The sequence below is a fragment of the Macrotis lagotis genome, chromosome 8 (genome assembly GCF_037893015.1).
Source record: "Macrotis lagotis isolate mMagLag1 chromosome 8, bilby.v1.9.chrom.fasta, whole genome shotgun sequence".
Lineage (NCBI taxonomy): Eukaryota > Metazoa > Chordata > Mammalia > Peramelemorphia > Peramelidae > Macrotis > Macrotis lagotis.
Genome location: NC_133665.1, coordinates 67,734,875 through 67,752,921, shown reverse-complemented (window position 1 = coordinate 67,752,921; position 18,047 = coordinate 67,734,875). Strand labels below are relative to the sequence as shown.

Sequence of the window (18,047 nt, the reverse complement as noted above, 5' to 3'; positions counted from 1 at the left end):
CCCATGATTGCCACTCCAGGGTAAGAATTGTTATGTCTATCATTGTAATGCTTATCCCTTCCATGTGCCAAACACCTATCTGCATGAGTCAGTGGAGGAGATATATTTTTATGTGTTTCTATGCATGTCAGAGAATAATAGTTTGAGGTTACTGAACTTTCAGCATCACATTATCTCTTTAAATCAATTGAAATTTCAGGGGAAAACATAATTTTGAAGTTCCTTTTTGAAAGTTCCAGATACATTTGTTCTCTCTTTATTTTGTGGAGATTTGCAAGGCAATTGGGGTTATGTGACTTATCCAGTTAGTTATATAGTTAGTGTAAAGTGTCTGAAGCTTGATTTGAACAGGTCCTCTTGACTCCAAGACTGGTGTCCTACCCACCGGGCTGCCCCCAGCATTTGTTGTTCTTAAATATGCCTTCCTTCTCCCCTCTCCAATATTTGCTGTTATTTAGTAGCCTTTAAACACTCACAGTATATTAACTATATAACAGTTTTTGCCCTCAACTAGGTTACATGTCATAAACTTTAAAAAAAATATAGAACTCTTCCAAAAAAAAGATATTTCTGTGATAAAATATTTGAAAGTATAAGAATAACATTGAATGTACTAATTTTGGCCTGATCATTAAGACCAAGAAAACAAAAGTTCTTCACTAGTCAGCATCACACCATCATATGTGGAACCAACCAGTTGCAACAAATGGAGAAATACTGAATGCTGTGGCCAAGTTCACTTAGCTAGACAAGAATACTTTCCAGGGATGTACACATTGAGGTTAATGCATGCATTGTCAGAAGCTAGCTCAGTGTTTGGGCAACTGAAGGAAAGTGTGGAAAAGAAGAGATATTAGGTTGCCTACCAAACTTAAGGTCTACAGAATAGTTTTGTTGACATTATTGTAATATGCCTGTGAAACCTGGACAGTCTACCAGGAAAGTAAACAGCTTTCATTTGAATTGTCTCAGGAAGATTCTGAAGATCACTTGGCAAGATAAAGTAAGGATACTGATGTCCTTTCTCGAGCTCAACTGCAGGTAAGCATTCAATTTTGGAGAACTCAATTCCAATGGACTGATCACATTGTCAGATGCAAAATGTACCTTTGCCTAAAAGACTTTATAGAGAACTCACACAAGGGAAGTGTTTACACAAAGGTAAGAAGAAGGGATATAAGGATAGAGTCAAGATCTCACTGAAGAACTTTGAAAAAGATTATGAGATATGTGAGATGTTGGCCCAGTACTGCCCAGCATGGTGTGACCATATAAAAAAATATATTGTGCTTTGTGAACAAAGCAGAATTCTGGTAGCTCAAAAGAAATGTGAGATGATGAGATTCAGAAACATATCCTCTCCAAATTTTCATATGGACTATTTGTGCCCAACCTGTGGTAGAGCCTTCTGAGTTTATTGGTCTGATCAGCCACTATCAGATACACTATTTTAACCCCAGCATGGTGATGTCATAACGGTCCTCTTGAAGCACAAAGGACTACTAAGTTTTGCATAATGTTTTAGAAATATTATTTCATTTGATCCTCATAAGAACCCTAGGGGGGGAGGTGCCATTGTTATCCTAATTTTACAAATGAGGAAACTGAAGCAAGCATAGGTTAGGTGACTTTCCCTAACCTAAACAGTTAGTTTCCTTATTCCAGGCCTGTCTCTTGACCCATTTCACCACTTAGCTATTTAATAGGACTACAACTAATTTAGGTTCCTTGTCCCCCTTTCTTCCCACCACATCCTGAATGTGAGGAGAATGGCCCAATAGGTATATCAGATATATGACTAAAACATATAAATACATTATGTGAATGGACAGCATAGTTGAAAACTGCAAGTTTTCCATTTCATCTCTCTTATCTGCAGATACAACAGAATATGATATCATAGAATTTTTGATTTTATCATTGAATCTCTCTGGTCCTCAGTTTCTTTATCTGTATAATGACACTCTTCTTTCTCCAGGGCTATGACTTTAGGAATCATTTGTACTACCTTTATCCATTTATAAGAGTACTTTATAACCTCATGACTGTTGAGTGCTGTTTGAATTATTATTTACAAAGGCATCTCCAAGAAACACAAACAGTTATATTTATTTCTCTAGATAGTACGTAGTGGATAGAGTGCTGCACTTGAGGTCAGAAGGACCTGGGTTCAAATCTCCCCATATGAAACTTATTATCTTTGTAATCACAGGGAAGTCATGACAAATTTCTTGAGCCTCAGGCAAATTCTCTAAGAATAAATTATAGACACTGAAGTGATCCATCTCACTCCTAGTTCATTGAGATAGTTTCCATCTTTTTTTTTTTAACTCTTGGCCAATCAAGCCTTATTAAAGTTGTAGTTTTTCTGAGGATAATTGGATCAAAACTGGAAGGAATTTTAGAGATAATATAGTCAAATAATTACAAAGTTGGAAAGGACCTCAGAATCAAGTCCAGTCCTAAATTGAACAATAAGCTCATTTACAATTTCCCCAAGAAGTGGTCACTTAACTTCTGCTTAAAGACCTCCAATGAGGAACCACCTGAGGCAGTCCATTTTTACTTTTTTGGACAGCTCTAAATGTTAGGATGCTTTTCCTCACATGGAGACAATTAAGTGCCTCCCTTCAGCTTCGACCCATTGGTCTTAGTTCTACCTTCTGGCGCCAAGCAGAAACCCCTTATTTTTCCAGGCGGGGACACTGAGGTCCAAGCTGGTGAACTGACGTGCACCCACGCCATACTGCTAGTTTTGGGGAGGATTGGAACTAGAAACAAGGTGTCCTAACTTTTGGTCTTTTCGAGGCATCACAGCTGTTTCCTTCCCGAGCATCTATGTTGAATGGAGATGAAAGCACTTTGTAAACATTGAAGTACGAAATGATGCCCGTTATTGTAGCCCAAGGTCATTCGAGTCGTGGGGGGGGGGGGTTGAACCCAGACCTTCAGATTCCAGATTCAGGCAGCTTCTCCCTGTACGAAGCCTGCTTCGTACATCAGGTCCTTCCCTTCAAACCACTGAAATTTCTCCACCTCAAAAAAAAAAAAAAAGTAAAACAAACGAGAAAACAAAAAGCCCAACCAAACTAGGCTCAGTCACGAAGTAGTCTCTCCTGACTACTTTCCCCGTCTCCCTATGTGCATGTGAGTGTGTGAACGGAGAGAGGGAGACACAAGCTCAGCCTTTGAATTAGCCAACCGGGTGACCAGGCACTACCCGCCCCTTTGCCCCCTCCCCCCCTCCCTCCCCCTTTTCATTCCTCTTTCGCTCCCTCCTCCCTTCCTCCCCACCTCCTCCTCCCCCTCCTCCTCCTCCTCCCCCTCCTCCTCCTCCTCCTCCCCCTCCCCCTTCTGGCTCTCGGACTCAGGAAGCGGCTGGCTGCTGGCCCTCACAACTAACTCTCTCTCTCTCTTTCTCTCTCTCTTTTACTTTCTCCCTCCCTCTTCCCAGTCCTTGATATCCCCAAGTCCACGCAGCCTTGATAGGACCAGCACAGATTAGAGATCACCTCTGTCGCTGCTGCAAGCTTCCCCCCACCCCCAACTCCTCCCCATCTTCGGGAGCGGAGGAACCTCGGACCCCTTCCCCCTGCCACAAACCAACTCTCCCCCCCCCCGTCCCCCCACTCCCGCAATCATTGGGTATCACCCGCCAGCCCATAGCCTCATCACCAACCAGACCCTGGCTAACTTTCCCTCCCTGGACAGGGATGAGCAGAACAGGCCAGGCGCGGGGAAATAGAAACGCAACTTTAGTTTATATTTTTTAATTTAGATATTTTGGGGGAGTGGGGGGGGAGAATGAGCTGATGCCCAGAGGGCATCTCCTTCTCTTACACTCTCCCACGCCGTGCCGCCCACGCGGCCCCCAGCCCCGAGCACCCGGGGCTGGGTTTTGCTGCCCCATTCCTCAGCTCGGATGGAAGTTTGCATTTCCAAAGGCCAAACCCTTCAAGCGTGCTGAAGCGCTGGGAACCAAAGTTGCTGTCTTAGACTCAGCCCCTTGCAAGCAGGGCTGTCATTCTCGCTGCTGGAGAGGCGAGAGAGAGGCAGCCTGGGGAAAGGAAAAAATGCACGTTGAGCTTTGTTGTGGAAATCCTGGTTACCTGGTAAGTGGATGCCATAGGAACTTCGCTTGCAGGCAGGAGAGCGAGTTGGGGGGGAGGGGGAGCCCTCAGGCTTCCAGGGACCTGATTAGAAATAGTTTTCCCCGAGAACCCGGTGCAAGCCGCGCTGTTTCAAGTGTGTCCCTCGCCCCTGTTTCTCCAGGAGAGAGCGACTTTTAAAAATTAAGTCTTCTTTTTAAGAGCGGGGAAAGGGAGTACACTTTTTTGGGTCAGTTGGGGAAGAGAGCCCAAAGGGTGAGGGTGAGGGTGGGACGGAGGGCTCCTGGTCAGCCTTAAGGAACTGGAAAGAAGGTGAAGAAGCTTTAAAGCAGTCTCGGTAAAGGGGAGGACTCTTTTTTTTTTTTTTAACCGAAAGGACCAGTCGGGCTGTTGCTTAGAGATCCGATCAAGTCGCGGGACGCCAAAGGCGACCCAAAAGTTTGTGAGAAAAAGAAAGTTTGGAGAAGTGGGTATTGCGAGGGTGCAGTAAATTCCTTCTTCAGCCCTAGACTATCTTTGTCCGTCCGTCCACCCCTGGTCTTGTATATGGGAACCTCTTTACTCCCTATTCGGGTAGAACAGCAGCAGATCTGAGTTATTTTGTCAACACATTGCTGTCGCAAGTCGCTTTACTTAAGCCCACGTGTTTTGTGGATAATACGCGAAACCAGTGTCGGACTTCGGCGTGTATTCACAGCCAGTTATACCCCCATGTCCAGGGCTGTGCCGTGAAGGCATCTACAACACACACCTGCATCCAGGATCCTTGCCTATTGCCAGCACCCAGGCGCACTCAGACACAAACAACCCGCTGCATGTGTCACCCCACGTTTACGTTTTGATCGTGCGGAGCAAAATGTCAGGACTGTTTGGAAAATGTCTCATTTTCACTCTTAAAAGGACTTTGTCCCGTTTCAGTCTCTATAAATTACCCCTGTGTGTTTTTGAAGGAAGTCTGTCCAGGCTGCTCTCCGGAAAGCATGAGTCTGCAGTTCGAGTTCTCGGGCACGCACGCACACGCACACACACACAGACACACAACACAGACTCACACACACACACAGTCATACACTCGCACGCACACGCGCACACATACGAACCCGCACACTCAGAACCCTACTCTTTGCTCCCCCCCCCCCCCCCAGCAGTGTGGTGATGTAGACTTCCAAATTACTCACTTTAGCTGACAAATCGGTTAGGGAATGAAGAAACAACAATACTGTCTGGAAATTTTGGGGACGCGTCTCCTCGGTTTTGAAGGATTTGTCATCCTGTAGATGATTAAAGTTAGGTACCTGGAGGGAGAAACTTTGGGAAAGTTCATTTCCGGTTTTATTATCTCCAGGGCCTTGGGGGTAGGGGTGGTGCTGGAGCTGCTTAGATGGAAGCCAAAGCCAGGCTGTGCGGAGTTTGTAGTTACGGGCTCCACGAAGTGGTCTTCTTTTTACTGTGCCTCGGTCCAGGGTCACCCGCTCAGCTGGCTCCAGACTGGGGGTGGGGGGGGAGGTGGCATGCGCGCCTCTGAGGAGGGAGGCATTCGGCAAGGGGGGAGGAGGGCAGGCCCGAACTCTCTTTGCTGGTCTGGTCCGGGTAGCCATTCATGAATGTGACTTTATTAAAGGGTGGCTGAGTGAACCCGGAGCCCTCCCGGCAAAGGGCTTATTCAGGACGGAGTTGCACAACAGGAAGCCTGGGCGCTTTTTGTTTTGCTTTGTTGCCCTTTCTGATAGGATGGATGAGTTTGGTTGCTGTGACGAAGGACTAGGAAGGGAATCATTTCTCCCCCCAGTCCCTCCCCCCTCCCCCCATGCACTCTCTACATCCTAGCCCCCCGGCCCCCTGCCATCCCGGCCTTCCCCAGGTAGCCAGGGTGGGGAAAGGAACACTTACAGAGAAGGCATATTGGCCAAGCCCCGGACACCCCGGGCTTCGGGGTTACTTTCAGTCAAACAGGAGATTGGCAGATGAGAGGCGAACTGGCTTCAAAAGGGCCCATTCCCCTCTTTTCTCCTCTTTCCCCCCCTTTTCAAATGTTCTAGATGGAGAAGATTTGAGACCAGGCTGGATTCAGTCTTTGGAGCCCTGGCATCCTCTCCCTTCTGCCACACGCTCAACTTTGCTCACCTCCCCTTTCTCCTTTTAGGCAACTTGACCCCATTCATCCCCCGCTCCGAGTGATACAGTTTCTCTGATCAGTTCTTGTTTGCTGAACTAGGGTTTTCTCTGACATTCTAGGGTCTCCCTCTTTTTATTACAGCCCCCTCCCCTTGCTTTGAAGCACTTCTGCATTTTTTGGTTTCTTCCAAAGTCGAAGACTCTCCTCTCTTTTCAGGTCCGGAGAAGGGAATTGTTGGGGGGGGGGGGGGGTGCCTGTATTAGAGGAGGGAAGTTCTTGGGCTCCCTCCAGCGGTGAAATTGCTTCTAGTTTGTGGGGAGCTAAAAATCAGTTAATTTCGGTTTAACTGGATTGGTTCATGGGATTGAGAATTGAAAATTTAAAGGTAATCTAGTCCATTCTTCTTATCTTATGGATGGGGAGACTGAGATCTAGAGAGTTAAAATAATTTTTCCCAAGGTTACACATTTGGTAAATGGCCAACTGAGATTTTGATCTTGGATGACTTCTCTTATCTTTACTATATCCCATCGATGGTTCATCTAATCCAACATCCTGTTCCCTGCATCACCCATTCTTTTTATAAGCAAGAAAAGGAGCTAGGGAGGTTATGTTACCTTAGAAGACTGACCAAGTAGAAGGTAAAATTGCAGTCAACAATTTCATTCACTCAGTATATCTGTATTGATCTCCTTCCATAAGCAAAACACTGTGCTAGAGACTTTTTTGGAATCCATCAAGATGAGAGGCATCATAGTGTAATGGTGAGAGACTTGGACTTGGGAGTTAAAAAACCTGGCTTCTAATCTCACCTTGTATTTCTGAATTTTAAATCACTTAACCTTTCTATACCTCACTTTCCTTATTTGTTAACTGAGGGAGCTGACTAGACAGCTTCTAAAGTGACTTTAATATCTATGTCAATGATCTTATGAATGACCCAGGCACTGCCTTTCCTTTCTTTGCCCTCATAAAGCACACCTTTCCCTTTTTCCCCCCAACCTCAAGTCAAAGAATAGACTCCTTGCAACTCTAGTCTATAAAAATCTTACTTCTCAATCATATTTAGGCACCTCTAAGTCATATTTCTGACTCTTCTGCAACCTTGGATGAATATTGATGTCTCTTCCAAGGAATCAGTTTCATCTCACTTTTTTCTCTCACCTTCAACTTCTTCCTCTATCATCCCACAAACTAGGCCTGTCCTTTTCTTCAAAGTATGGTAGTTTGGGTTAGAAATAGCCACATCTTTATTTAAATCTTCCTGCTCCTCCCTATTTTCTCTTTTCCTGAGTGGTCTAGGTTGTGACTCTCTAGACCTCTTCTCCTTTAATTCCTGTTGCCTGTTGACTCTACCCATTAGAATGTAAGCCCTTTGAGGTCAAGGAATTGCTTTAAACATTTTTTTTAATCTCTGTTCCATATTTAGTACTGTGCCAAAAGTTAAAAAATGCTTGTTGACTTGGTATGAAAAGGCTATATATGTAATTAAGGACTGTTCATTGTGAGTTTGGAGACCCTGGGAGGACAAAAATGTACAGAAGGACTACTGGTATCATTGTGGGATGATCTATCACTTTTAAAATGTAAATGAAGGTTTTATATTAGGTGCTATTTGTAAATAAAGAAATAATATTATCTCATAGGATAGATAGTTGGCATAGTATATAGAGTGCTGGGCTTGGAGTAAGGAAGATTCATCTTCCTGAGTTCAAATTTGACCTCAGATACTTCATACTGTGTGACCCTGGGCAAATCACTTAACCCTGTTTGTCTCAGTTTCCTCATCTGTAAAATGAGCTAGAGAAGGAAAAGGCAAACTGCTCCAGAATCTTTGTTAAGAAAATCCCAAAGGGAGTCACAAAGAGCTAGATGTGACTGAATAGCAACATTATCTCATAAGTAAATATAAATAAATATTATAAATAAATAACATTTCATAAAATGATATTTTAAACATGTTTTGTAAACCTCAAAGCACTATCTAAATGCTGATTATTAATACTATTTATTATTTGTAGAATTAAGAACATTCCATGGTAGTTTTAGCAATCATGTCTAAAGAGCACTTACTTTCACATATTCCTATAGAGTCATGCTGTTATTCTAGCTTTCTAATACTAAAATGCTAAGGTCACCTTTGAAAGGAGGGAGACATTTTCTATTACTTTATAGTCTTTGTCATTTTTTCCCCCTAGGAGATTATATACCCTTTGAGTAGAAGGAGTATAGGAGTATTTGGTTTTTGTCTTTAGGTTCCTAGCATCTACCACAGTTCCTTGTATATTGTAGGTGCTTAATAGTTGAATTGTTTCTTGAATTGAAATGGGCCATTTAAAACATGTTCTCCTCATTTTGTAGTCTATTAATTTCTTGCCCCAGTCTGACTAGCTGGAAGCAAAAATTGTGGGATGCCAGAACAAATAGAAAGCTTGTTTAATTGGTTTTCTCTCCTTGATGTTCAACAGGCTAATTAGAGAAATATTCTCTCCCCACATCTACCATGGTTGAATTTCAGAAGTCTCTATTCCAAGAACATGAATGGTGTTTGGGGCAGTCAAGTTCCTGGAGTATATTTGTTGGAGAGAGATTAATTGATTATGAGAAATAATAAAACTTTTTTATTGTGGAATCCACAATGCTCCTGGACAGGACATATTCATACTGGAGTCCAACCTCTTAGCTTTTCTGAGTTGTATCACCTCCAAAAAACATTTCAATGGTTACATATAGAATTTAATATTTATTTATGACCACAATATAACCTATATTACCAAGAAAATGATAATAAAATAATGTCGTGTGAATGGACTTTGAGGACTGCATATGGACACATTACAGAGGGTGGACACATCTATACCTAGGCCAAATCAGGATGGTAGGGCAGGAAGCAGGCCATATGGAAACATATCTAGCTACTTCCTATTGCTTATATTCCTTTGCCAGCCTCAGATTAGAGTTCAAGAGTCTTGATCCTTCTTCCTTTTGTTTATTGTTGTTGAAAGATAAGTATAGTATATTGAAAACAACACAGGATTTGGGTTCAAATTAATTTAAATTAAGTTCAAATTAATCTATTGCTTATATCTCTCTTCTAGGCCTCAGATTCTTTATCTGTGAAATGGGGACATTGAACTATGATCTCAGGTCCCCTGTAGTTCTGAATTCTATCAACTGAATTGGGAAAACCTTTTCTTTCCTTTTTTTTTTCTCTTTTTGCAGTTTTTATTTTACATCCCATCAATGTTGGTTCTACTTCTTCCATTATTATAGATTACAATCCTTCATTTCTTGGTCCTTGAATCATGACCTCATGGTCAGCCTTCCAGCGGTATACTTCTTTGCACTTAGCTAGATTGATTCTTAGACAGGAAATTCTCAGTTACTGGGCCAATTCTCAGAGTTGTTATATATCTTGGGAGAAAATACTGGAACTTTCAAAGGCTTAGCTATCTTGAGCACTCAGAGTAGGACTTTGATGGAAGAATAACAAATATCCTTAGAACTCTGATCTCCTTTCTGTCCTCTTCATTCTGTGACTTCCATTGTATTTATTTGTTTTATCATTAAAGGTCTATAGATGAAAAGTACCTTAGAGGACATAGACCAACACCTTTAAGTTACAGTTAAAGAAACAGGTTGCCCTGGTATGTTATTTCCCAAAGTCACACAGATAATAACTGTCAGAGATAGGATTTATACCCATGTCCTTTGACTCTCAGCCTAACCTTCTTTTTACTTCATGTTCCCTGTGTAAACTTAGACAGAACTGGAAACCAGAAGGTTTCATTTTTATCTTTATATGTTTAGGACCTGACATAATGCTCTGTGCATAGTAGTCATTTTGTAAATATTTGTATATTGAATTAGTTTAATGATTAAAATTTCCCAGTTATAGGAGAAAAAGATTTCTAAGCCCCAGTTTTCCAAGTTCATGGATCACTTCTTTCAAGGAAATTTAATGCAATAAAATCCCAATACACTGGAGAACATCATATTGAAGGTGTTTAAAACAGGGTATTTTATATATATATATATATATATATATATATATATTAAGTGTAAATATATTATTTATATACAAAACAGGGTATATTATACATATTATAATATATATTGTAATACATATATTATGTTTTATATATATATATAAAACAGGGTATTATATATGTATATATACATATATATGTTATTTAATCCATACTTGCTGAGTCTATATTATATGAAAAACAGTATAGTAGGTGCTATGTGTAAGATTACCAGAAAACAGAAAACCATTCTCTTACAATGAGAAACTTACAGTCCATCTAGTGAACTTGATTTTGATTCTTGGTAAGATTACAGAACTTATTAATTTATACCAGTCTAACCTTATTTCCTTTGTTACTTTTTAAATTTTTTTAAATTTTTTATTTTTTTAGGTTTTTGCAAGGCAAATGGGGTTAAATGGCTTGCCCAAGGCCACACAACTAGGTAATTATTAAGTGTCTGAGGCTGGATTTGAACCCAGGTACTCCTGACTCCAGGGCTGGTGGTTTATCCACTGCGTCACCTTGCCACCCCCTTTATTTCCTTTGTTGACAGTGTTATTATTCTATTGGAGTCAGGATAAAGCAATAAATATAGTTTATCTAACTTTTGGCAAAGTAACTGAAAAATTTTCTTGTGCTATTCTTTTAGACAAAATGGAGGGATATCGATTTCATGATAGAACAATTAGTTGAATTTGGAGATAGTTCTATCTCTAGTGACCCAACAATCTGGTTTTGACTCTGCACTTTATTTTTAAAATATCTTTTTATTTATTTTGTTAAATATTTCCCATTTACACTTAATTTTTTTGAATTATAAAGATTTTATTTATTTTGAATTTTACAGTTTTTCCCCAATCTTACTTACTTCCCCCCACCCCCCACAGAAGGCAATTTGCCAGTCTTTACATTGTTTCCATGGTATACATTGATCCAAATTGAATGTGATGAGAGAGAAGTCATATCCTTAAGGAAGAAACATAAAGTATAAGAGACAGCAAGATCAGACAATAGGATATCATTTCCCCCCCCCCTAAATTAAAGGCAATAATAGTCTTTGGTCTTTGTTCAAACTCCACAATTCTTTCTCTGGATACAGATGGTATTCTCCATTGCAGACAGTCCCAAATTGTCCCTGATTGTTGCACAGATGGAATGAGCGAGTCCATCAAGGTTGATCATCACCTCCATGTTGCTGTGAGGGTGTACAGTGTTTTTCTGCAAATTTCTCTAGGCTTCCCTGAACTTGCATCCCTCCTGGTTTCTAATAGAACAATAGTGTTCCATGTCATACATATATCACAGTTTGCTAAGTCATTCCCCATTTGAAGGACATTTACTTGATTTCCAATTCTTTGCCACTTTTTGTACAAGTGATCTTTTTATCCTTTTTATCCTTTTTCCATCATCTCTTCAGGGTATAGACCCAATTACACTTAAATTTTTTTAATATTTATTTTACCTGTTCCTACACCACTCCTTAAAAAGACAAGTAATATATCATTTATACAGGTGAATTCATATAAAATGTATTTCCATATTAGCTGTATTTCCTTTTTGTTTTCATTTTGCTTTTAGGTTTTTGCAAGGCAAATGGGGTTAAGTGGCTTGCCCAAGGCCACACAACTAGGTAATTATCAAGTGTCTGAGGTCAGATTTGAACTCAAGTACTCCTGACTCCAGGGCTGGTGCTCTATCTACAGTGCCACCTAGCCACCTCTTTTTGTTTTGTTTTTAATATATTAGCCATATTTCAAAAGAAAACTCAAGAAAGATAAAGAAAGTGGTAGAAGTATGTTTCAATTTGTTCTCAGAGTTCGCCAGTTCTATCTAAGGTGAATAGCATTTTTCATTGTGTCTTTTGGAATTATTTTGGTTTATTGCCTTCATCAGAGTATATAAATTTTTCACAGTTGATCATCATTGTGCTATTACTATTACTTTGTTCAATGTTGTTCTGTTCACTTCATTTTGTATCAGTTTACATAAGACTGCAGGTTTTTCTGAAGTTATTCTGCTGTAACTTCTTAAAGCAAAATAATATTACAGTACAATCATATACCACCCTATGATTTTTTAAAAAAAATCATTTTTCTTCATGATGTATACAAAGACATATACAAAGGCATGCTTATTGAAAGATGACACAAAACTATGAAAGATAGCTAACATGTTGGGTGAGAGAATCAAGTTGTAAACATATGACAGACTAAACTTGTGGGCTTAATCTAAACAGTTCAACTTTATTAAGGAAAAGTGTAAAATTTATAATTGATTTGAAAAAAATCAACAAATGCAGGATGAAGGCTCTCTGGTTAGATAGAAGTTTATCTGAAAAAGACTCAAGGCATTGAAGTGGACCACAAAATCAGTATGAACAATAATGGTATGATAAGCAAAAAAGCTAATGCTGTCTGAAACTACAACCAAAGAACCAAAAAGGAAACATGTTTAGGATTAGAGCAGTGATAGCTCCACATTTCTTTTCTCCACTCTGATCATATGTGGAGTATAGTTTCCTTTCTGAATGCCACATCTTAAGACAAGCTTCTATAACTTGAGAACATCCAAAGGAGGGCAAGCAGAATGATGATTATGCCATATGAGGGTAAGATGAAACATCTTGGCAAGTGATGAGATCACTTAGGGGGCATATGATCACTCTTTTTAAATATTTGAAGGATTACTGCATGAAAGCAGAGCAAAATCTGTTTTGTTTAGCTGTAAAGGGAGGAAAAGGTTGAAGTAACAGTGAAGTAAATGTCAATGCACACAACTGTCAAAATATCTTTGAAGCACAGATTTGACTGTTACTCTACTGTTCAAGAAGCTTCAGTGGTTTCCTTATTACCTCTAGGGTTAAAATACAAATTCCTTTGTCTACTACTTAAATCCATTTATAGTCTGTCTCCAGTCTATCTTTCCACGCTGAAGACATGTTAAACTCTTTCATTTTTAGTTAACTTGGTCTTCGTGATGTTCTTCATTTAAGACATTTTTTCTTACCTCCTTGCCTATGCACAATTCCCCAGGCCTGAAATGTTCTCCCTCCTCACCTTTGACTCTTTGAACCCTAAACTCCAATGCTTATTTCGACTGCCTCATCATTCTACTCCTATTTAAGAATCTTTTGAGGCTTTATCTAATTACTGCTCTTTTCCCTCAACTTCTATTTTGTGCATATTATCTAAGTAAAAATGTAAACTTCTTGAACTTAGGGACTATTTTATTTTTAATTTTTGTCTTTGTAGACACAGAAGAGGCACTTAAAAACACTTACTAATTTGAACAGATGGAAGAAAAAACTGCCTAACTTTGTAAGGGTTTCTAAACAACTAGATCCATTCCAAAGTGGAAGGAGCTGCTCCAAAAAGTAGTAAGCTCCCCTAACTGAAGGTCCTTAAGCAAAGGTTGGATGATCATTTGTTGAGATGTTTTAGGGTGGATTCTTATTTGGATGATGATTAAATATAGTGTACTCTGGGTTCCTTCTATTTCTCATATTTTGTGATTCTGTGAGATTGAATACATAAAAATGAAAAAAAAATTCAAGTACAAATATAGTCTGAATGAATAAAAAAAGTATATTTAATGTTTGTTGTGTACAAAGCACAAAGGTGCCGGCATTATAAAGACTAATTCTAATCAGCTTTCAAGGTTGAACTCAAATTTCATTTTTTTCTATCAATATTCTCTAACCCAAATCATGAATTAATGAATAAGTAATTGAATGAATGAATTGAATGTAATGTATTCTTCAATTGATAATTAAATGATTAAATGGATTCTATGTAAGCTCTGTCTTTTCCCCATGACTGTTATTCTTACTGGTTCTTGCATTAATATTTCAAAAAAAATTTTTGGTATGAATTAAACTCTCTTTACTTTTGCAGACCACAGCCCCTGGTGATTTAGAAAGCAATTTTAGAGAGATATTATAACTGAAGAATTTGTCATTCAGTGGATACAGTTTTGGGTCTGGTGAGGAAAACTTGAGTTCAAATGTCAGACACTAACTGTGTGACCTTGGGCAAGGCAATTAGCTACTGTTTGCCTAGGAAGTAACTAGGTAGCTCGGTAGATAGAATGCTGAGCCTGCAGTCAGGAAAAACCGAGTTCAGGTTTAAACTCAGACACTTACTAGCTGGTCTAGTCACTTAGCCTCTGTTTGCCTTTATCTTCTGGAGAAGGATATGACAAACCACTTCATCACCTTTGCCAAGAAAATCTCAGGACAATATGGTTCATGGGGTCATGAAGAGTCAGACATGACTGAATGACCAAATAACAACAAACCACCTCATGCTGGACAGGGGACCCTTGGAATTTATGTGTTCATTGGAACAGACAGAAATCATCAGTGGGCCTATGACTGAAGCATTACAAGTTGTTGCCAAAATGGGCTAAATACTTTTTACAAATTCAAATAGAATCCTACTATTGTGCAGTTTCCCAGTTTCCCTAATGGTATGATAAGGACACATTGGAAAATGGACTTCATTGGTTATGCAACCAATCTTGAAGATCACTGACAGAAATAAGAGAAAATCAAGTGTAATTAATTCTGCTTGATTTAAATGACTTGAGTTGGATGCTTGTGGCAGTTTTAGGTGGATAGTCATTTGCGTGCCAGGATCAAAATAGAATAAAATAGCTAGCAGATTTTGAGGAAAAAGTATAGAGTTGAAAAGAATGTAAAATAGGAGGTATTCATTGTTAAGTAATAAATTAGATACACAAATACAGAAATCTATTCTAATTCTTTATACAAGCAACTCTTGGAAATACCTCCTAGCAATATAAATGGAATAAAAGCATAGTATGTGAAGAGGAATGGAGAAAGAAGAGCAGAAGATTGTCAGAATTTAGAGACAGAAAGAACCATCTGGTCTATTTATTTATTTATTTTTAGGTTTTTGCAAGGCAAATGGGGTTAAGTGGCTTGCCCAAGGCCACACAGTTAGGTAATTATTAAGTGTCTGAGGCTGGATTTGAACTCAGGTACTCCTGACTCCAGGGCTGGTGCTCTATCCACTATGCCATCTAGCTGCCCCTAGCTGCCCCCTAGCCTATTTATTTTGACACTTCTTTGTACAAATGAGGCAACTGAGGTTTAGAGAAACTGAGCTTCATGGTCTTCTTTGAAAATAGAACTAGATGATTTGTGTGAGTAATGGCTTCTGGGGAGACTTTATTTTGATTGACATTGAACCTTATGGAATCATTCTTATTGGTTAGTCTTTAGGAATTAAAAATAATAGCTACCATTTATCTAACACCTTAAGATTTGTGTTTTACAAATATCCTCATAACCACCTTATGTTGTAGGTGCTATTATTTATCCCCAGTTTTCAGATGAGAAAATTTAAGGCAGACAAAGGTTAAGTGATCTGCCCAGCAAGGATCACACAACTAGTAAGTATCTGAAGATAGGTTGAAGCTTAGGTCTTTCTCATCCCAAGTTTAACCACTGGATGAAGTTAATAATGCATTGTTGTCCTTGGGCAGATAGGATCAGAGTGTTATGCAGAGTAAGCTTTGCATTTTGAAGAGTTTTATGAATTTTTCAGGGTATCATTATTTCTGAGGTGTAAAAGTGGTATTTCTCTGATATTTTAGACATGTTAAATACCGCACACCACAACCAGAGGCCACAGATATGCAGGAATTCTTGTTATTCCTACGTGTGAAGGAATGGCTTAATGTTTTCCCAATCCTTCTCAGCATGACCAATAGATTCCAACTCTGTCTGTGACTTGACTGAGAGTAGATGAGTCACCCAGAGATTTTTTTTTGAATAAATATGTTGTCATATTGGTTAGGGACCTACTCATTGTTATGGAGTTTCATACCTTGGCAGTCGTGTCAGCAAACGAAAACAGTCTTTGTTGTTCAGAAGTTCCAGGTTTAGAGAAGTCATTTGAGAAATAGGCAAATTACTCACTTTGAAGCAATTCTTACACATCAGGATATAAATATTCATTTGCACTTAACACTGAACTGGAAAGTTTAGGCTGTGAGAGCAACACTTTAACATATTTATGTTTAAGGACTTGCTAAGTGGTTTGATTTTTTTTTTAAATCTTACTGAAGTAGATCCACTTTTCCCCTTTTCTTGAAGTTACTGCAATTTCCAGCTTTGCCAGCTGCCATTCATGTGGGCTGATGCAATGATTTATATGGGACAAATAGACAAGAATGCCCTTTTCATTTCATTTGCTGTATTTTATTACCTGTGCACCTCCTGGGGTGAGTATGGTTGAGTTTTTTTAAAAAGCCAAGCCAAAAAACCTATCATCAACACCACTAACAAAATCCCCTTAAAACAAAATCATGGGCAGTTATTTTGAATATTTTTTTAAAGACAAATTATTTTTACAGTTCTTTCCAAAGAAGAAAACTGTGTCTTAAATAAGCTATTGACATGCAGAGTTGTTCCCTCTTTGCCATTCAGGTAATGAATGCAGCAGTGACATCATTGGGAATGTGTTCATTTTTCCATTTCAAATTCCCTTTCAAACTCTAATGGGTAACTCATATTAAAAGCACTCTTTGAAAGACTTCAATCTTAAGACAGCTAAATGTATTAACCTCTTTTTCTTTCACTTTATGCTTGGTATCTTGCATGATTACTAATTCATACCATCCATTTATTGAATACTGAAGTCTTTGGGGGCAAAATGTAAGAGGAAAGTTTTAAAAGCTCCTCTTTTTCTTTGTGACATCTTCCAGCAATGGAATAACTTCTGAATAATTTTTGGTGCTGCAGTTGATAGGATATACTTTCATGGAGGCCAAACTGGATATGGTGGTCTTGGTCAGTTTCTTAGAAGTGAATGATTTCTTATCCCACTGGATGGACCCAATTATTTGGAATAATAAAGGGAGGTTAGCATGAGGATTGATATGTGCAGAAAATTCAGGTATACTTATATACCTTTATGTAAAGCAGGGCAAAAAAAGGCTTCCCCTCTATGTCTTCTGTGAATTTTCCATAGAGCATCAGGTGTGGAAAAACAAAAGGTGATATCTTGAGAGTAACTTTCAAGAATGGGTCAAGGAAGGTTGTGTATTCAGACATCTAGTAATGATCTGATGCATAACACTATTGTTTACACACTGATTTTGTGTACATTATGTACATTGCAGATATTTTATTCTTATAATAATTCTAGGAGGCAAGAATTTTTATCTATATTTGAGAGATGAAGAAATTGAGTCCCAGAGAGAACCAATCTCAGGTTTTGGGGTAAGAATCCATGTCTTCTAACTCTTCTTCCAGTTTTTCCCACTGCATCCTACTCTCCCTCACTACATGAAGTCTTCTCTTCATCCTCACCCTAAATCAGTCAATGGATCCCTAAATCAGTCAATGGATCTTATTACATTTCTTGAGCACCTATTTTGTACAAGGTCTGGTGGAGATTGAATTCAGTGATTGACCTTTGTATTATTTTGTTACTATTTTAGAGCTTAATAATGTGGCATGTTAATTCAAGACTCCCTGATTCTTCCATGAAACAAAATGTTGAAGGCTTATTTTGTATCGAAGATGTCTTTCTATCTAGGTATATACAAAGAAGTGACCACTTAACTCTTTGTTGTATCTAAGGATATATATTGTAATAGCCACAACTGATACTTTTAGAAGCAGTGCCAGGTTTCAAAAGAAGCAAAACCTGCTTTTTTACTTATGTTGAAATCATTTTTTCGAAATGATTGATTTTCATCTCAAACTACATTTATGATTTACAAGGCTCCTTTCCTGCTAAATTGCTGAGGTTATATCAT

General features: G+C 38.9%; 1 protein-coding gene across 2 annotated transcripts in view; it reads left to right on the top strand.

Annotated features, from left to right (window-relative positions):
- Positions 1-3,359: 3,359 nt before the first annotated feature.
- The window catches only part of GLIS3 (GLIS family zinc finger 3), a 595,685-nt gene continuing 580,997 nt past the window's right edge, over positions 3,360-18,047 (top strand). For both annotated transcript variants that reach the window (XM_074197451.1, XM_074197450.1), the window contains exon 1: positions 3,360-4,112. The gene's annotated coding sequence lies outside the window, so the exon portion shown is untranslated. The remainder of the gene's footprint in view (positions 4,113-18,047) is intronic.